Here is a 14,767-nt window from a genome sequence, read left to right as displayed (position 1 = left end):
TTTATTTCAACTTGGAACAACTTTGCATACATACTGTGTCTCTGATCCATAGACAGTGTTAACCGACTAAATCTAAGATATACCGACAATAGAAGTATCTTAGACTCATAGTCAAAGCATATAAACAATGTATAAAGACTAAGAACGACGTACAATACATAAACTTAATTTAATTTACAACAAAGAAAATGCATACAGACTGTATCTGGGAAGCACAGACAATGCATTGACTGTGTGTAATCAAAGAACCTTTGTGAGCACGCTCACATACTTTACAGCCCGACATTGTCACTAAGCAAACACAATTTCAACAGATTATTTAGTTCAAACACGCATGAAATTCTGTTGTGTAATTTCAGAAGATATGCAGAAGTATATTTAGGCCGAAATTCTAAGTTCAGAAGGCATAGTTCCTAATTCCTAACAAGAGTACACACGTTGAAATTTCTCGCCTTATTTATGTTGATAGACCTAAATATAAAGTTTTACTACAATTATCACATAAACTTATTAATAACATGACCAAAGAAAATGAGATCAAGGTCATATGACCAAAATGAGGAATACATTTACACCTTACAATCATTCAATACAAATCAGGTCAAGGTCAGATGACACTTGGCACAAAAACTAAACACTGAACAATGAACCTCGAAAATGAGGTCAAGGTCAAATGAGACTTGCGAGACTGACATCATAAGATATTTCCAGACACCAAATAAAGTTGACCTATTGCATATAGTATTAGAAAAATCGAACAAAACTCAAAAGCTTAACTTTGACCATTGAACCAAGGAAATGAGGTCAAGATCAGATGACACCTGCCAGTTGGACATGTACACCTTACAATCCTTCCATACACCAAATATACAAGACATATTTCATATAGTATCTGAGATATAGACTTGACCACCAAAAACTTAACCCTTTTCACTGATCCATGAAATGATGGCGAGGTCAAGTGAAAACTGTCTGATGGGCATGCTGACCAAGGTACGCAAATACTAAACATAGTTACTCATAATATGAGAGAAATTACAAAAACTCTTAACTTTTTTTCAAGTAGTCACTGAACCATGAAAATGAGTTCAAGGACAATGGACATGTGACAGACGGAAACTTCCAAACTTAAGGCATCTGTATTTAAAGTATGGAGCATCCAGGTCGTTCGCCGTCTAAAATATAAAGCTTTTAAGAAGTGAACTAACGCTGTCGCCGCCGCCGCCGCCGGATCACCATTCCTATGTCGAGCTTTCTGCGACAAAAACAAGAATGTGTCCATCGTACACCGTTCCCCACTTGCCCTATCATTTTCTTTGTTCAGTGGACCGTGAAATAGGGGAAAAAAACCTTCTTTGGCATTAAGCTTAGAAAAAAACATATTATTGGAAACATATGTACTAAGTTTCAAGTTTATTGGACCTGACCTTCAACAAAAACTACCTTGACCAAAACATTTAACCTGAAGCGAGAAAACGGACGAAGGAGCAGACGCATAGACCGGAAAACTAATGCCCATTTACTATCGTAGGTGGGGCATAAAAAAATTAATCATGATTTTCTGCCAATATGCACATTTACATAGCATGTCCTAACTATCTAAAAAATTCATGAAACTCTGTTGTGGTCTTTAGACAGATTTTATGACAAACTGTTGTAGGAGTATATAGAAAATCAATGAATTGATAATTTCATAATTTCCTCATTATCTACAAAAATTTATAAAACTCTGTTATGTGGTTTCAGAGGAGTTGCAATAACGAGAACAGGACTGACAGACCGATGGATCAAAAACATTGTACCATAAAGAACTTTGTTTGGTTTGGTATAATAAAGGGTCTGCTAAATAATGTAAGGCTGAGATAAATTAGTCATTTGGTCACACCAGTTTTTTTGGCGAGGTTCGTTTTGTTCAGTCTGTGATGTTCTTTGTTGTGTTTTGCATTCTGTTGTTGGTTTTTTAATCTTTCTCTTTTTTTGACGTGGTTTTGTCAGTTTATTATTGACTTATGTGTTTGAATAAGCCTTTAGTATCTTTCGCCTCTCTCTTCGGTCAATTTGATTATGTGGGACATACAGATTTAGACCCAAACTTGTCTCTGATTGTTTCGTGATTATTGCAGATGTAAATCATACTATAAAATTGAGTATGGAAATGGGGAATGTGTCAAGGAGACAACAACCCGACCATAGAGCAGACAACAGCCGAAGGCCACCGATAGATCTTCAATGTAGCGAGAAACTCCCGCACACGGAGGTGTCCGTCAGCTGGCCCCTAAACAAATATGTATACTAGTTCAGTGATAATGGACGTCATACTAAGCTCCGAATTATACACAAGAAACTAAAATTATAAATCATACAAGACTAACAAAGGTCAGAGGCTCCTAACTTGGGACAGGCGCAAAATTGCGGCGGGATTAAACATGTTTTTTGAGATCTCAACCCTCCCCTATACCTGTAGCCAATGTAGAAAAAACAAACGCGAAACAATACGCACAGTAAAACTCAGTTTAAGAGAAGTCCGAGTCCGATGTCAGAATATGAAACAAAAGAAAATAAACAAAATGACAATAATACATAAATAACAACAGACTACTAGCAGTTATTGACATGCCAGAACCAGACCTTAATTAAACTGATTGAAAGATTATGTCTTCATCATATGAATATCAGGCACAATCCCTCCTGTTAGGGGTTTAGTATTATACCGTCATGAAATATACAACCCTCTTATTTACAATATCATTTGATCAACACCTATTTACAAGGGTCTATTTTATATGATTTTTCTCATTGTTGAAGGCTGTATGGTTGCATATAACTGCTTACATCCACTTTATTTGAACTTCAGTGGATACATGTAGGCGTCTCATTGGCAATCATACCACATCTCCGTATTTTTACAGTATTGTATCAGTACTGTTACCTAATAACAGGACAAAACAAGACAGCAATTTGACAAAACTAAAGACATACATACTTGATTTTACTTCTCTAAAGATATAAACAAAATTTTCATAGTTCGTATCTGAACATGTACACAGCCATGGGAATTTTAAGGGACTATATTTCAGTGTGCATATATTTAGTAGCTAATCTGGCTACTTCCTGTTTATCAGACCGGTACCTTAGAAAAGAATTGTGACAATATATCCAATCTTTTAAAAAACCAAAGACTAACGTCACTAGGAGCAGCAGTTAGTTGTCATAGATACTCTAGATAGAAAGATAATCTGCCACTTTTATAAAAGGGACTACACATAGTTTTTGAAAGGGTATAATCGGTTTGTGCCGAAATTACTTTCTTTAGTCCAGAAACTCATTTGTGCTAAATGGTAATCTCCACCCACATTTAGGACTGGCAGTTATTTGTAGTTTTTATCAACAGCTTGCACTTTTTCTAAATTATATTTGCTTCTTTTAAGACTGACCAAAACTGTTTTTTTACCATTGTGGTTTGATTAAGGTAGTGTATATCAAACAGCTGTTGGAAATATTTTGGACAACCCTCTTATTTACAATATCATTTGATCAACACCTAGTGGTCTTTGGTGGTATCTCGCATAACATTAATAAGGTCTTTTTTAAAAGGCAACTTGAAATTATTGGTCCCATATTTATGTGCTATAGCAAATGTATGGGCTGCTGATCTGCAATATTGCAATATATGATAGCAATATATTGTTATGTTTTCAATGACCCCTTATTTCTTCACTCCACTTTATAAGATAGAAATAAATGTTATTCCATATTTTATTGTTTTTTTTAAAGGTATCATAATTTAGACATAAAGACAAAACTAAGCACAGTGAAAAAAGTCTACTCTGTCCTGTAAAGTTTGAGATGTTTTTGTTGTTCAATCTTTATCACTTGTATGGAAACACTAAATCTTGATAACCTACAACAGAAATATTATCACTTTTATTTCAATTCAATTGTTGCAGTTATCATGCATGTAATAGAGAAAATGATAAATTAGAGGCTTCAATGAGCCTGTGTCACTCACATGATACTTTTATTTACAATTGATGCATGATACAGAAATTGTCCATACCAACCGTCAGTGTTTACCATACAATACAGTACTTCTATACACTGTCTGTATACAGTATTTGTCGGATTTTGTCCATACCTATCGTCGATGTTTGACATAAAATATAATACTCCTATATACCGTATATCAACAGTACTTGTCTATACCTACCGTCGGTGGTTAACATACAATATAGTGCTCCTATATACCGTCTATCAACAGTATTTGTCTATACCTACTATCGGTAGTTAACATACAATACAGTCCTCCTATATACCGTCTATCAACAGTATTTGTCTTTACCTACCGTCAGTGGTTAACATACGATATAGTACTCCTTTGCACCATCCATCAACAGTATTTGTCTATACCTACCGTCGGTGGTTAACATGCAATAAAGAGCTCCTATATACCGTCTATCAACAGTATTTGTCTATACCTACCGTCGGTGGTTTACATACAACATAGTGCTCCCATAAACCGTCTATCAACAGTATTTGTCTATACTTACTGTCGGTAGTTAACATACAATATAGTGCTCCTATATACCGTTTATCAACAGTATTTGTCTATACCTACCGTCGCTGGTTAACATACAATATAGTGCTCTTTGATACCGTCTATCAACAGTATCTGTCTATACCTACTGTCGGTAGTTGCTCCTATATACCGTCTATCACCAGTATTTGTGTATACCTACCGTCGGTGCTTAACATAAGATATAGTGCTCCTATATACCGTCTATCAACAGTATTTTTCTATACCTACCGTCAGTGGTTAACATACAATATAGTGCTCCCATATACCGTCTATCAACAGTATTTGTCTATACCTACTGTCGGTAGTTAACATACAATATAGTGCTCCTATATACCGTCTATCAACAGTATTTGTCTATACCTACCGTCGGTCGTTAACATACAATATAGTGCTCCTATATACCGTCTATCAACAGTATTTGTCTATACCTACCGTCGGTCGTTAACATACAATATAGTGCTCCTATATACCGTCTATCAACAGTATTTGTCTATACCTACCGTCGGTGGTTAACATACAATATAGTGCTCCCATAAACCGTCTATCAACAGTATTTGTCTATACCTACTGTCGGTAGTTAACATACAATATAGTGCTCCTATATACCATCTATCAACAGTATATGTCTATACCTACCGTCGGTGGTTAACATACAATATAGTGCTCCTATATACCGTCTATCAACAGTATTTGTCTATATCTACCGTCGTTGGTTAACATACAATATAAAGCTCCCATATACCGTTTATCAACAGTATTTGTCTATACCTACTGTCGGTAGTTAACATACAATATAGTGCTCCTATATACCATCTATCAACAGTATATGTCTATACCTACCGTCGGTGGATAACATACAATATAATGCTCCCATATACCGTCTATCAACAGTATTTGTCTATACCTACTGTCGGTAGTTAACATACAATATAGTGCTTCTATATACCGTCTATCAACAGTATTTGTCTATACCTACCGTCGGTGGTTAACATACAATATAGTGCTCCTACAATGTATATACCGTCTATCAACAGTATTTGTCTATACCTACCGTCGGTGGTTAACATACAATATAATGCTCCTTTATACCATCTATCAACAGTATTTGTCTATACCTACCGTCGGTGGTTAACAGACAATATAGTGCTCCTATATACCATCTATCAACAGTATTTTTTCTATACCTACCGTCGGTAGTTAACATACAATATAGTGTTCCTTTATACCATCTATCAACAGTATTTGTCTATACCTACCGTCGGTGGTTAACAGACAATATAGTGCTCCTATATACCATCTATCAACAGTATTTTTTCTATACCTACCGTCGGTAGTTAACATACAATATAGTGTTCCTATATACCATCTATCAACAGTATTTGTCTATACCTACCGTCAGTGGTTAACATACAATATAGTGCTCCTATATACCGTCTATCAACAGTATTTGTCTATACCTACCGTCGGTGGTTAACATACAATATAGTGCTCCCATATACCGTCTATCAACAGTATTTGTCTATACCTACTGTCGGTAGTTAACATACAATATAGTGCTCCTATATACCGTCTATCAACAGTATTTGTCTATACCTACCGTCGGTAGTTAACATACATTATAGTGCTCCTATATGCAGTCTATCAACAGTATTTGTCTATACCTACCGTCGGTGGTTAACATACAATATAGTGCTCCCATATACCGTCTATCAACAGTATTTGTCTATACCTACTGTCGGTAGTTAACATACAATATAGTGCTCCTATATACCGTCTATCAACAGTATTTGTCTATACCTACCGTCGGTCGTTAACATACAATATAGTGCTCCTATATACCGTCTATCAACAGTATTTGTCTATACCTACCGTCGGTCGTTAACATACAATATAGTGCTCCTATATACCGTCTATCAACAGTATTTGTCTATACCTACCGTCGGTGGTTAACATACAATATAGTGCTCCCATAAACCGTCTATCAACAGTATTTGTCTATACCTACTGTCGGTAGTTAACATACAATATAGTGCTCCTATATACCATCTATCAACAGTATATGTCTATACCTACCGTCGGTGGTTAACATACAATATAGTGCTCCTATATACCGTCTATCAACAGTATTTGTCTATATCTACCGTCGTTGGTTAACATACAATATAAAGCTCCCATATACCGTTTATCAACAGTATTTGTCTATATCTACTGTCGGTAGTTAACATACAATATAGTGCTCCTATATACCATCTATCAACAGTATATGTCTATACCTACCGTCGGTGGATAACATACAATATAATGCTCCCATATACCGTCTATCAACAGTATTTGTCTATACCTACTGTCGGTAGTTAACATACAATATAGTGCTTCTATATACCGTCTATCAACAGTATTTGTCTATACCTACCGTCGGTGGTTAACATACAATATAGTGCTCCTACAATGTATATACCGTCTATCAACAGTATTTGTCTATACCTACCGTCGGTGGTTAACATACAATATAATGCTCCCATATACCGTCTATCAACAGTATTTGTCTATACTTACTGTCGGTAGTGAACATACAATATAGTGCTCCTATATACCATCTATCAATAGTATATGTCTATACCTACCGTGGGTGGTTAACATACAATATAATGCTCCCATATACTGCTATCAACAGTATTTGTCTATACCTACCGTCGGTAGTTAACATACAATAAAGTGCTCCTATATACCGTCTATCAACAGTATTTGTCTATACCTACCGTCGGTAGTTAACATACAATATAGTGCTCCTATATACCGTCTATCAACAGTATTTGTCTATACCTACCGTTGGTGGTTAACATACAATGTAGTGCTCCTATATACCGTCTATCAACAGTATTTGTCTATACCTACCGTCGGTGGTTAACATACAATATAGTGCTCCCATATACCGTTGATGTCTATCAACAGTATTTGTCTATACCTACCGTCGGTGGTTAACATACAATATAGTGCTCCCATATACCGTCTATCAACAGTAATTGTCTATACCTACTGTCGGTAGTTAACATACAATATAGTGCTCCTATATACCATCTATCAACAGTATATGTCTATACCTACCGTCGGTGGTTAACATACAATATAGTGCTCCTATATACCGTCTATCAACAGTATTTGTCTATACCTACCGTCGGTAGTTAACATACAATATAGTGCTCCTATATACCGTGTATCAACAGTATGTGTCTATACCTACTGTCGGTAGTTAACATACAATATAGTGCTCCTATATACTGTCTATCAACAGTATTTATCTATACCTACCGTCGGTAGTTAACATACAATATAGTGCTCCTATATACCATCTATCAACAGTATTTGTCTATACCTACCGTCGGTGGTTAACATACAACATAGTGCTCCTATATACCGTCTATCAACAGTATTTGTCTATACCTACTGTCGGTAGTTAACATACAATATAGTGCTCCTATATACCGTTTATCAACAGTATTTGTCTATACCTACTGTCGGTAGTTAACATACAATATAGTGCTCCTATATACCGTTTATCAACAGTATTTGTCTATACCTACCGTCGCTGGTTAACATACAATATAGTGCTCTTTGATACCGTCTATCAACAGTATCTGTCTATACCTACTGTCGGTAGTTGCTCCTATATACCGTCTATCACCAGTATTTGTGTATACCTACCGTCGGTGCTTAACATAAGATATAGTGCTCCTATATACCGTCTATCAACAGTATTTTTCTATACCTACCGTCAGTGGTTAACATACAATATAGTGCTCCTATATACCGTCTATCACCAGTATTTGTCTATACCTACCGTCGGTGGTTAACATACAATATAAAGCTCCCATATACCGTTTATCAACAGTATTTATCTATACCTACTGTCGGTGGTTAACATACAATATAGTGCTCCTATATACCATCTATCAACAGTATATGTCTATACCTACCGTCGGTGGTTAACATACAATATAGTGCTCCCATATACCGTTGATGTCTATCAACAGTATTTGTCTATACTTACTGTCGGTAGTTAACATACAATATAGTGCTCCTATATACCATCTATCAATAGTATATGTCTATACCTACCGTCGGTAGTTAACATACAATATAGTGCACCTATATACCGTCTATCAACAGTATTTGTCTATACCTACCGTCGGTAGTTAACATACAATATAGTGCTCCTATATACCGTCTATCAACAGTATTTGTCTATACCTACCGTCGGTAGTTAACATACAATATAGTGCTCCTATATACCGTCTATCAACAGTATTTGTCTATACCTACCGTTGGTGGTTAACATACAATATAGTGCTCCTATATACCGTCTATCAACAGTATTTGTCTATACCTACCGTCGGTAGTTAACATACAATATAGTGCTCCTATATACTGTCTATCACCAGTATTTGTCTATACCTACCGTCGGTGGTTAACATGGAATATAGTGCTCCTATATACCGTCTATCAACAGTATTTGTTTATACCTACTGTCGGAGGTTAACATAGAATATAGTGCTCCTATATACCAAGAGGGATAACGGATCTGCATCTAGAATTTATCATGCTGCCCTTTTTTTGGATTTTTAAAATTCTTGTTATCCCTCAATTTTTACATTCATCCCAAATAATACAACAGTAGTCAATTAGGGGCAGAACACCCATTGTATTATGTTTTCTTGCAGTTATATAAATAACTAGAGGCTCTCAAGAGCCTGTATCGCTCACCTGATTCTACTTGGGTTTTTGAAATCATATAAAAAAATATAAAATTTGGCTAAAAGTGACAACACAACCTCATTTATAAGGAAAGGAACATGTTTAATTTCATTCAAAAGTCCCCCACTGGCGGCCATCTTGGATGACGGATCGGCTACAAAGTAACAACACTTGGTCAGCACCTCATAAGGAACATTCATGCCATGTTTGGTTTTATTCCATTCAGTGGTTCTCTAAAAGAAGTCATTTGTATGCATTTCCCATAGGGTCCTATGTCAAACTAAGTCCCCCGCTGGCGGCAATCTTGGATAATGGATCAGCAACAAAGTAACAACACTTGGTCAGCACCTCATAAGGAACATTCATGCCATGTTTGGTTTCATTCCATTCAGTGGTTCTCTAAAAGAAGTCATTTGTATGCATTTCCCATAGGGTCCTATGTTAAACTAAGTCCCCCACTGACGGCCATCTTGGATGATGGATCGGCAACAAAGTAACAACACTTGGTCAGCACCTCATAAGGAACATTCATGCCATGTTTGGTTTCATTCCATTCAGTGGTTCTCTAAAAGAAGTCATTTGTATGCATTTCCCATAGGGTCCTATGTTAAACTAAGTCCCCCGCTGGCGGCCATCTTGGATAATGGATCAGCTACAAAGTAACAACACTTGGTCAGCACTCCATAAGGAACATTCATGCTATGTTTGGTTTAATTCCATTTAGTGGTTCTCTAGAAGAAGTCATTTGTATGCATTTCCCATAGGGTCCTATGTTAAACTAAGTCCCCCGCTGGCGGCCATCTTGGATGATGGATCGGCTACAAAGTAACAACACTTGGTCAGCACCCCATAAGGAACATTCATGCTATGTTTGATTTTATTCCATTCAGTGGTTCTCTAAAAGAAGTCATTTGTATGCATTTCCCATAGGGTCCTATGTTAAACTAAGTCCCCGGCTGGTGGCCATCTTGGATGATGGATCAGCAACAAAGTAACAACACTTGGTCAGCACCTCATAAGGAACATTCATGCCATGTTTGGTTTCATTCCATTCAGTGGTTCTCTAAAAGAAGTCATTTGTATGCATTTCCCATAGGGTCCTATGTTAAACTAAGTCCCCCACTGACGGCCATCTTGGATGATGGATCGGCAACAAAGTAACAACACTTGGTCAGCACCTCATAAGGAACATTCATGCCATGTTTGGTTTCATTCCATTCAGTGGTTCTCTAAAAGAAGTCATTTGTATGCATTTCCCATAGCGTCCTATGTTAAACTAAGTCCCCCGCTGGCGGCCATCTTGGATGATGGATCGGCTACAAAGTAACAACACTTGGTCAGCACCTCATAAGGAACATTCATGCCATGTTTGGTTCCATTCCATTCAGTGGTTCTCTAGAAGAAGTTCAAAATGTAAATTGTTAACGACGACGACGACGGACGACGACGACGGACGACGACGACGACGGACGACGGACGACGGACGCCAAGTGGTGAGAAAAGCTCACTTGGCCCTTCGGGCCAGGTGAGCTAAAAATGTATTTAAGAAAGATGGTATATTCTGGACGATATATTAGCACAACCTTGGTCAATTTGATTTCTCCAGTTACTTAGTGGGCTGTCAATTTTGAAACTAATATTTTTTCACATGAAGATTTTTGTAATACTTTAATTTATTATCAAGTTTGGTTGAAAAGTCTGAATAGTTTCTGCTTTGTTCCAGTAATCAAACATTTTGTTTCATTTGCATCTATGAACATGTTATTCATTTTACACCACTCTTCAACCCTGTATAAATCTTCTTGAACATCATCATTTATATTTTCTAGATGTTTCCCCCTGATTTATGAATAGTGGTGTCATCAGCATATACAACGATATAGGTCTGTTTCACAATTTTTAATGCATAAGGGAAGGTCATTTATAAATAGCACAAACAATAGAGGACAAGGTATAGAACATTGGGGAACACCAAATTTTACATGTTGTTGTTCAGAGTTAACATTACAAATGTATACCTTTTGTTATTCAGGTACGACTTAAAAAAACTAACAGTAGTCTCACTAAATCCATACATGTCGAGCTTTAAACAAAGAAAGTCATATTCTACCAAATCAAAAGCTTTTTTTTAAATCTTAATAAAATTGCTAGGTTTAAATTACCATCTTTCATTTCTTGCAACCATGTGTCAATGATATTAAATAAATGTCAAGCTCAATCCAGTATATATTCCAAGTTATGGACAAATGATAATGCTATTAAAAATACCAAATCATAACCAGTGCTTTTCTCTTTTTCTATTTACAGTATATGACTAGGTAATAATGATTACTTTTTTCAACTATTTTCATACTTTTTTGTTTCCTCTGCTTTTGTATCAAGGGCATAATTGTTTATGGCAAACTAAGCATCTGCATAATCAAACTATTCCTAACTATACTCTACCTCAAATTCTGGAAACTGCAGAATTTTTGTCATAGCAGTCTTATGGTAGCTGAACTATTTCTATTTTTTGTAAATCTGGGTTAATAAGTCTTTTGTCATATTCTGGGGCTATAGAAAAAAAACATTACAGAATTATCAAAATTATGTGTGTATAATGTTTGTGTACAGTCATTCAACTAAAAAAGGACAAAAATTATTTTTTTGTGTATAAATAAATAATTGTGATTTTAATGTCTTAATATTATAAAAAAAACTTCAAAAGATTAAATTTAAATTATAATCTAAACATGAAAGAGCACATATAAATCAACCTTTTACTCAGATTTATATCTAAAACCAGTTATAACTAGCTATAATATCTTTGACTTCACAAATATCATCATCTAATTTTACAAATCAGTATTTATTTGGTGGCACTTCCTGCACACTAAGTATGTTATGCCTTAGGTTTAATTTTGATGCAATCACATTTCAGAAGGTACATGTCTTGAACTGTTTTAATGAATAAATTACAGTTTTAAACTCAGTTTAGGCTGACCTGAGGTCAATAGTCTTAAACAATGTCATCAAACTATCAGTTTTACTGTAATATATTGATATTGTGACATTTATGGGAAAGAGCATATGAGTTAGTCATATTGGTCAATACAATGGAAAGTTTATAGCTGAGACTACTATAACACTATGTGTTATACTAGTAGTCTCAGTTTATAACTATGTTAATGTTAATTATATACATGACATAATAATTAAATCATTTAAAAAACTATTCCAAAGATTTCTCTCAAATCATATTTACATTTTTTTAGAGAAGAGTCTGTCTGAAATATATTCAGGGGTAGTCCAAATAATTATGACTTCTTAAAAAACTATATTATGGGGAAAAAGGGGGGGGGGGTCTATTATGTTTTTTTCATACAGGAGGAAGACGTCAAAGCAAAAAAAAAACCCAACAAAACAAAATAAAATAATAGCCTGTCAAGACGTCCTTATATCATAATAATTTGGTCTAATTTTGGGATAATACATTTAACTTCCTTTGATGTCGGGGAGGGGATAAGTTTTGACGATTAATTATTCTTGAAACTAACAATAATTATTTCTTATTGTTACTTTGTTAAGCGAGCGCGATGTGTGGTTCTCGAGTTATTTAAAAAAAAGGGGGGGGGGGTGTTACTATATCAAATTTACCCAGTTTGGAGACAAGAAATATTTAAAATCTAACCATAAACTCCAATGTTCCTGCTTTTTTTAGCAGAACAAACACGATGGCATTCTCGTCTCTGTTATAATCAATAGTTAACTCATTTCTTCTTCCAGGTTATTTCTTAATCAATTATGATTATCAGCTGTCTATCTATTTACCATGTTTATGTTAAACTGGTCCGTAATTCCATCGTAGTGTATCGATAAGTGAACACAACAGGGATCCAGTTTATTAAACGTCTGTAAACCGAGGTACAAGGTTCCTGAGTCAGTAACCGTAACTATCACCGTGCTTTGTGCGCATGCGCAATAAACACCAACAACAAGGATAAAACATGGTACACAGTTCCGTAATTTCGTATATTTTTCTTATCTTCATGCTAAAGAGCTCCAAAAGTAGGCGTGCTTAGGTGCACTGGGCGGGTCTAAAAACCGACTCTCGGTGGTTAACGTCTCTCGATGGTTAACTTTAAGTGCCTACCTGACTTTCTAGCTGTCCTTCATTCATATAATCTTGCATATCCAACTAAGTCAGACATCACGTGACTTTTGTGACGTATACAAGCCGCCATTTTGAATTATTTTGCCCCATATTAAATGCACAGGTGCTTCAATAAAGATTAATTTTCTCATTAACCTGACCCGTATTCTTACTTTTGCAAATCAATCCTTGATATTCAATCATATTTCTATCAAATAATGTTGGTCTTAACAGTTTAATTTTTGATTTAGTTCGGTCATTTTAGCCTCGTAAAAACATGTACTTTTTCTCATTTTTCTCCGTTGACTCAATGCTAAATGTACCGATACCCATGACACTTGATCAACAAATACAGTAATTCCGTAAATAAAATTAAAACTTTGCAAATCGATTAAGTATATTTAAATATATATCTGGCGAAAAATACTAGTTAAAACAGTTTAATTTCAGGTTAATTTCGGTCAAATAGCGACTTAAAAAAGTGTTTTTTTCGGGATTTTCAAAATGGCGGACGGCATCTACACTCAATGGGCCGAGTTGGTCTTTTCATATAAGATAAAGATATATAAGATATATTTCATGCATAACTTGGTCGGTTTCTGCTGTCTTACATATATAAATTTGCATGTGTTATTGTTTTATGCTGATGTTCTATTTAAATTGCTTGGTGGCACTGTCCATCCGTCCCATTTGTGTTTTAAAAGGGGGGGGGGGAGTTTGGTTCTTGATTGTTGTATCAGTTTTTTTCATTAATTACATAGTTTGCTTGTTTGAATGTTATTGTAAAGATGTGATTAAAATTCTAAAGAAAATCTCGCACTTGGAGGTGGTTTTCATGTGTCCCTTAAATTTTCTAAAAATATAATAGCTTAGAGAAATGGAAGTCAAGTTATGTACATGATAAGTAGACATTGGCTTTGATCATGTTTAATCCTGTCATTTTTTTCTTTTCGTGACGGGTCCAGGTATTTATTGGTAGTTCAATATAGTCGGTTAGCTGTAAGTCTTATGTTTGCTTTTTGGTGACTTGTTTTCATCTTAATCAAAAAATTGATTGTTCTTGTTCTCTGTTGATATATTTCTCTTAAACATCATATCTGTGGACAAAGTAAAGTGCTCTTTGAGAAAGGCCATATCAAGTTAACAACACTAAAATTAAATTGAACGGTTATTTTTCTTTTAGTAGATGATATTTCCACAAACAAATAATGTCTCATTTTTAGCACGAGCCACTTGTATTTTTTGTCTATCTGATGAGGCAGTACGGTGACCTATAAAAATGTTTGTCTTTTTGTGGGTAGTTGTCT

General features: G+C 35.4%; 1 long non-coding RNA gene across 1 annotated transcript; it reads right to left on the bottom strand.

The window, feature by feature from the left end:
* Positions 1-3,738: 3,738 nt before the first annotated feature.
* Positions 3,739-13,240, bottom strand: LOC143071265 (uncharacterized). Its single transcript, XR_012976843.1, has 3 exons — positions 12,999-13,240; positions 11,774-11,881; positions 3,739-3,901 (listed from the first exon to the last, which is right to left on the bottom strand). It is a non-coding gene; the product is annotated as an uncharacterized LOC143071265 (long non-coding RNA).
* Positions 13,241-14,767: the final 1,527 nt, after the last annotated feature.

The sequence above is a fragment of the Mytilus galloprovincialis genome, chromosome 4, assembly GCF_965363235.1.
Source record: "Mytilus galloprovincialis chromosome 4, xbMytGall1.hap1.1, whole genome shotgun sequence".
NCBI classification, from domain to species: domain Eukaryota; kingdom Metazoa; phylum Mollusca; class Bivalvia; order Mytilida; family Mytilidae; genus Mytilus; species Mytilus galloprovincialis.
Note: the sequence above shows the minus strand (reverse complement) of the source record. Positions and strands in the feature narration are given on the sequence as shown.